This window comes from Eretmochelys imbricata, chromosome 1 (genome assembly GCF_965152235.1).
Source record: "Eretmochelys imbricata isolate rEreImb1 chromosome 1, rEreImb1.hap1, whole genome shotgun sequence".
NCBI lineage: Eukaryota > Metazoa > Chordata > Testudines > Cheloniidae > Eretmochelys > Eretmochelys imbricata.
Window position 1 is genome coordinate 235,774,660 of NC_135572.1, and position 6,781 is coordinate 235,781,440.

The window sequence follows — 6,781 nt, forward strand, 5'->3', positions numbered from 1 at the left end:
TAAGATTAAACTGGATTGCACCTCAAGATTCCTGTCATTCACTTAACTGTTGATCATTTCACCTTGGAACACGTATGTGCGATCCACTATATGTGTTGTTATTTAAACATTCTGCCTCAAACATTTTGTCATCTGGTTTAGCTATTATATGATAGGATGATGTAGCATGAAGCATTTTCCCCATATTAAAGATATGGAGAAAACATGACATGAAGATGTTGGCATGGCTATTTACAGCTAAGGATGGCCTTTATTTAAAATAGCTCCTGGTATACATTGTCTGGCTAGTCCCCTGGGGATTCACAACTGGATGTGTAGATGGTGCAGCCAGCAATGCAATGGTGAGTGACAGGCACCAGTCAATAAACCTGTCTCCCCAATGGCGTCCAAGGGTGTGGGAGTGGAACCCCCTGAATGAAGGAAATGTCTCCAGAAAGGTGGATGAGCCAGAATCCTGTTGGCTAACTGTACTCACGTTACTGGGACCACACCCATTTAGAAAAGGTGCAGTTGCGGATGTGACAAGACAGGTGCTTCCTTCAACTCGGAGTGGTGTTCTGTGTAGAAGCTGCCGCAGGCCTATACCAATCATCTTGATCTTCATCTTGCAATTGGAGTTCTATAGTCCTTGCTGAGAGAGAAGGTGGAGGGCCTACACCAACCCCTTTCTTCCCTTGTTTTGTCTAGGCGCACATATTGAAGGTTTATGCTTCATGGTCACTTGTCCTGGTGGGGAAGGACCCAGGTGCTTGGCAGCAGCTCAGATGTCCAAGCAGCCCTATTTAGGGGTGGCCTGCTGCCTCAAATTCGGGGAAGATCCTAAAAAAGATGGGCTAAAAAAAGCTTCCTTCCAACTTCTTCTTTCCTGGCTCTAAATTAATCATTGCTTGTTGGAATTTTCACACTATGTTAACAGGACATGAACTGAAAGACCATGAACTTTGTAAAACAGCCATAATTGACAGACAACTACATCAACTGGCTGTCTATTGCAGCCCTCAGTGAGATGAGACTTTCTGAAACTGGATCCCTAGATGAAGTAAATATCCGCTTCTGCTGGTCTGTGAAACCTGAAAATGAATCAAATTTATACAGTGCCGGATTTGCTGTCAAGAAGTCTGTCCTCAGTTCATGTACCTCTCCAGTATTTATCAATGATTCCCCTGGTTCTGACATCTTGTGGGGAAAATTTCAAGAATAAGACACTGGCTACTGCCAAGGATGTCTTTGGAATGACAAAAGAAAAAACAACCTGTCTGGTTCACAGCCTCTGAACATCTGCTGCTCCCACTCATAGAAAAGAAAACGCAAGCTTGCCTAACTTTACTTCAACAACCAACTAAGTCCAGAACTCTTAAGTTCAAAGAGGCTAATGCTGCAGTCCAGAAAGCCACCAGAGAACATGCCCACAAGTATTGGCAAAACCTGGTAAAAAGATTCAGACCTGCTTTCAAGGAGGAGACCTTTGTGGTATGATGGAATCAAAGAGGCAGTTGGTCCCATTTGTAAAAGGACTGCAAACCTGAAAGCGAAAGATGGTACCATCCTTACTGATAGGCAACAATAGATTGACCAATGGACTGAGTATTGTAAGGAACTCTACTCAAAGAATGTCATTATCTAGGATACTGCCTTAGCTGCCATTCCCCAGCTTCCAACAGTGCAGAAGCTGGACCAAACACTAACTCTCAAAGATGTACAGAAAGTTATCAAAGAGGTTGCAGCTGGGAAAGCAGCAGACAATGATCAGATACCTCTGGGGCTCCCAAAGGAGGGGGGAGAAAGCTTGCGAGCAACATCCATACACTTCTCTGAGCCTGCTGGGAAGAAAGCCACATACCCCGTAATCCCAGGATCTGAAAGATGCAAAACATAATCAGTTTATACAAAAAATGAAGGGGACAGTGCGGACTGCAACAACTACTGAGGGATATCTCTGGTCAGCCTGGTGGCAAGGTACTTGCAAGCATCCTGCTGAAAAGACTCCAAGTTCTTGCTGAGAGAGTTTATCCTAAGACCCAGTGTGGGTTCAGAGCTGGACACTCTATGACTGACAAGTCCTTCACAATGCACTTGTTGCAAGAAAAAAAAGCAGAGAACCACAGGCAGCATTCATTGACCTACAAAAAGGCCTTTGATATGGTTAGCAAGAATGGCATATACAAGATCTTGCTGAAAACTGACCGCCCACAAAAAATGCTCTCCCTATTTAAAGGAGTTCCATGAGGGAATGAAGGCAACTATCCAGTATGAAAATGAATCATTGTCTGAGTTTAGCATTGATACTGGCATGAAGCAAGGCTGAGTCTTAGTGCCTCCTGGCTTTGGCATCTTCTTCTCGATTCTTCTTAAGTAGGCTTTTGGAAACGATCAACCTGGCGCACTAATTGAGTCAAGGATAGACGGCAGTATGGTCTGCGTACCTATGAAACTGACAGCTTCTGTTTTATGCATAGTTCATCTTTATATTTTAAGTGTTCTCTGTGCCCAGTTCAGCCGACATTTTGTTCTGAGACCTCAGTGCAGCTGTCAAAGGGAAAACACACACACACACACACACACCTCTCTCTTAGAAACTTTACATTTATTTTCTCTTGCTTTGTTTTCTTAAATTTAAAAGAAAGGTCTTCATTAGTGAAAATATACATTTGTTCTTTGTGTATGGAGAACTGCAACACAACACACTGCAATATTTTGCATCACAGCAGGACCCAACCAAGATCAGGGCCCTATCATGCTAGGCACAGTGAAAAAGCAAAGTAAGAGACAATTCCTGTCCAAAAGAGCTTAAAACTAAATAGCCAAAAGGGGAGGAGGAGAAACAAGGGCCAAAAAGAGGTTAAATGACTTGTAGAAGGCCACACAGCCGCTCAGGGGCAAAGCTAGAAATAGAACGCAGGTCTCTTGATTCCTTGCTCAGTGCCCTGTTCACTAGACCACATAGTGAACTAAAACTAGAATGACAGGCCTGATGCTGAATTTCCTAATAGTCCTTTGTGAATTTAGACCACTGAAATTATTTTAATGTACTAACTTTTCCTAGAGGTGCCAGTAAAAATAGCCTTCATTCCTTCCCCCGCTCCCATCATCTTGTGGTATTAAGATATCGCTAGCATCGAGTGACAGCCTGGTGACTCTAAAATAATGAGATACTCCACCTTTTTTCTGTTGCCAGTCTTCCTTCAGTCTCTTTCTTTAACTTGCCACTTCTTTCTTCCTCCTCCCAATGTTCTATTCTCCTTCCTGTCATTGTCATCCATGTTACATTAGCACCTTGTAGGAGTTCAATAGTTGGATGAGGGAAAATGTAGCTAGTTGGATGTGGGAAAATGTAGCTAGTAGTAATATGAACATGCAGATAATTATGTGAAAAAACACAGATATTTAAGCAACCCAGTTTATTGCAGCTGCACTTTTTTTAGTTGGTCTTTCTTCAAATTGATTAAATAGTGCTTGATCCCAGGAGGTTTTGGGCACTTGTGACTTACCCTCCCACTGATGTCAGTGGGAGAATAGAGCGGTCAGAACCTTGCAGGACTGAGCCCATAAAAGCATACTTTGGGATTGCCTTACATACAACACACACAAAAAGAAATATAGGACCTAATTTTCCCCTGCCTTATCTTTCGTGTAGACATTTACACAAATGTCAAATGCCACCACATCAGAATTCTCCACTCTCTTATGCAGAAGTTGCAGTTTTATACGTACTTTGACCTGACTTTGTGTATACCTGTTCAAGGTACAAGGCATTGGAGAATCAGTCTCTTCAGCCTCAGCCCTCACTGGTGTAGATTTAGTGAGGGACAGTGTTCCTCATGCAGCTCTTAAAATAAGCCTGACATGAAAAGCAGCAGACTTTCATGCATTTCCTCTGTTAATTGATAACATCTGCAGCTTCTTGACTGATAACAGTGGGGGTTAAATGGATCATACTGAATGAGAACCACCAGCAACAGACAGACGAGAAAAAGTCTATGAGATGTGAGGAAGTAATTTTGTAGCATTGGAGAATATTGCCACTTCAGAACATCAACAATGCTTGCCAGCTCCTCAGACCTGTTTGTATACATAAGCCAGGCAAAAGGTAAAACTCCCCCTTCTGTTCAGTTATACTTCCAAGACTCTGACAGTGTTAAACCCCTACCATGCAAACATTTACATGAAAAATCATTAGATATGATTCTTTGTAGCAAGCTGCCTAATTATATTGGAGCACTGCTCACAATAAAAGGAGTTACTGACACTGTCAAAACTTCTCATCTGAACAAATGTTCCGATTTTATTTTTTTCCATTTTGCCTGCTGCTTTATTTCCCTGTTTCTCCCTTTATACGAAGCTTATGTAGCATCTTTGCGTGGATTTTATTTCATTGCTGATGATAGCCTGTTAATTTGGGATCTGTGAAGCTACATAAATAATGAAGTTAGAAGAACTTGACTCATGAGGACAATCTATTATCAGCCCTTACTGATTGTTTCTCTCATTATCTTCTAGCTTGTTGAACTTTGTAAAAGGTGCGTTTTAGCTAACATTTGTGCAGCATTTTGAAGACAAAAAAGACCATACAAATGCTGTAATGTAACACAACTGGGACCACTTAGTATTATATTATTGTCACTATGCTGTCCTCTGTGGCCCTTCAGAACTTTACTGTGACAGGATGGATAGAACTAATATTCTCCTTGTTCTTAAGGAAGAGGCCCCTACCACCTTAGTGAAAGGAGAACCACCATTAGAAGGGTAATATTACAGAATCTGACACATAGGTGAGCACTTATAATTTCCTCCAGTAGAGGGCAGTGATACAGAACACAGTATCATTTGTTTAAACTTTTATGGGATGAGAAGCAACCCTACATAGACAAAAACCTGACTCTGAAATCCAAATCCAATTGAAAAGAGGGGAGCAGGTTAAAAATCCCCAGATCTGAATCTATACCAGTGATTTAAAGTTTACATTTAGGTAGCATTCAAAACGGGAAGGCTCTTGTTTTGCATGTGTTGTTTAGATGCAGATGAACTCTTGTAAAAAGCAGTCACAGTTGATATTCTTCAAGATGGCAAAAATCTCTGATACTCCTGTCTGAAATTTTGACGAAAAATGCAAACCCAAATCCTAGCCATGATTCAGCCTCATTCTGAAATATCAGCATAATCTAGATCCTGATCTGAACACCTCTTAAACCTGTGCCTGATAGCAACCAACCCTCTAAAAGGGCTAGTTCCTGCAAAGCACCAATTGCTCTGGTTCAGAGCCCAGTGCTGGATACTCTGGTTTCAAGTCAGCAAAGCACTTGCTTTACTTTAAGCATGTGAGTTCATTCAGATCAACAGGACTACTCACAAACATAACTTTAAACATATGGTTAAGTGCCTTGCTGGACCTGGGACAGAATGCTTATCTCTTGTAGAACTGGTTTTTTACAGTCTAGGGTATGTCTACACTGCACTGGGGGTGTAATCGCAACACACATAGACATACTCCCTAACTAGCTTTAATCTCACTAGTTTGGGTACCGATAGCGGTGGTAGCACAGACTTCAGTTCTGGCTAACTGCCTGTCTAATTACCTATTTCAGAGTAGCAGCCATGTTAGTCTGTATCCGCAAAAAGAACAGGAGGACTTGTGGCACCTTAGAGACTAACAAATTTATTAGAGCATAAGCTTTCGTGAGCTACAGCTCACTTCATCGGATGCTTGTAAAGCCTGCACTGAAGTCTGTGCTGCTGCAGCTCTTGGTACCTAAACTAGCTAGATTAAGGCTACCAACTTCACTCGTGTTGGTACCTGAGCTAGTTAGGTTAAAGTTAGCTTGGAACACATCTACATGTGCTGCAATGACCCCTCCCCCCAGTTGCAGTGCAGACATACCCATAACCTACGGTATTCTTGCCCCATCTTTCACAAACATCTTTACAAGAAAGCTGAGCAAAAGATTCAGGTCAAAATCATAAAAAAACCTAGCAGCAACATGCTAAAAATTATAAGGTGTTTCTTTTAACATGTGGTATCCAGGGAATCCCCTGTGACCCCCTGGTTACTGCTCTACAGATTATGTGGCTTCACTGTTCCTATGTAATTTACAGAGGAACAGGCTTTCCTTGCTCCAGTAGCGCCAGAGATAAGGCATGATGCCCTCCCTTCCTCTGCTTCCCCAAAAGACCCTTTGAGGTTTCTCTTACCCCAGACAACCTGTACCCACAAAGAACTTGGGTTACCTGATCTGAAGATGAAAGGGTAAGGACAGAATGGATCTCCAACCTATATGAACAATAAGATGAGCAGGGGGTGGGGGAGGGGGCAGGAATATGGAAGGAGTCCAGCAGGCCCTAGGAGGAAATTAATTTAATTGATTTAGTAGCTGTGTCAACCTCAACTCATGCTTACAAGTTTATGAGCATGGGCTGGTGTTTGCAAATTCATTGAACTTCAGGTTAAAGGCTCAGCTCAAGGAGATCTGAGGTTCAATGCCTAAATTTTGCGTGAATTATTCAGTATATGTCAGCAACAGCTGTTTAATTTGAGTAAGAAGGACAACATACTGATCCTTATGACATGTCAAATGTCCCCATAAAAGGCCAGCCCTAAAGAAGGAAATGGCACTGATGGAAGATACTAGGCGACTGTCCTCAGCAGAACTTCATGGCAAGATCTTAATGCTGTTCCCCAAAGAATCATAGAATCATAGAATATCCGGGTTGGAAGGGACCCCTGAAGGTCATCTAGTCCAACCCCCTGCTCGAAGCAGGACCAATTCCCAGTTAAATCATCCCAGCC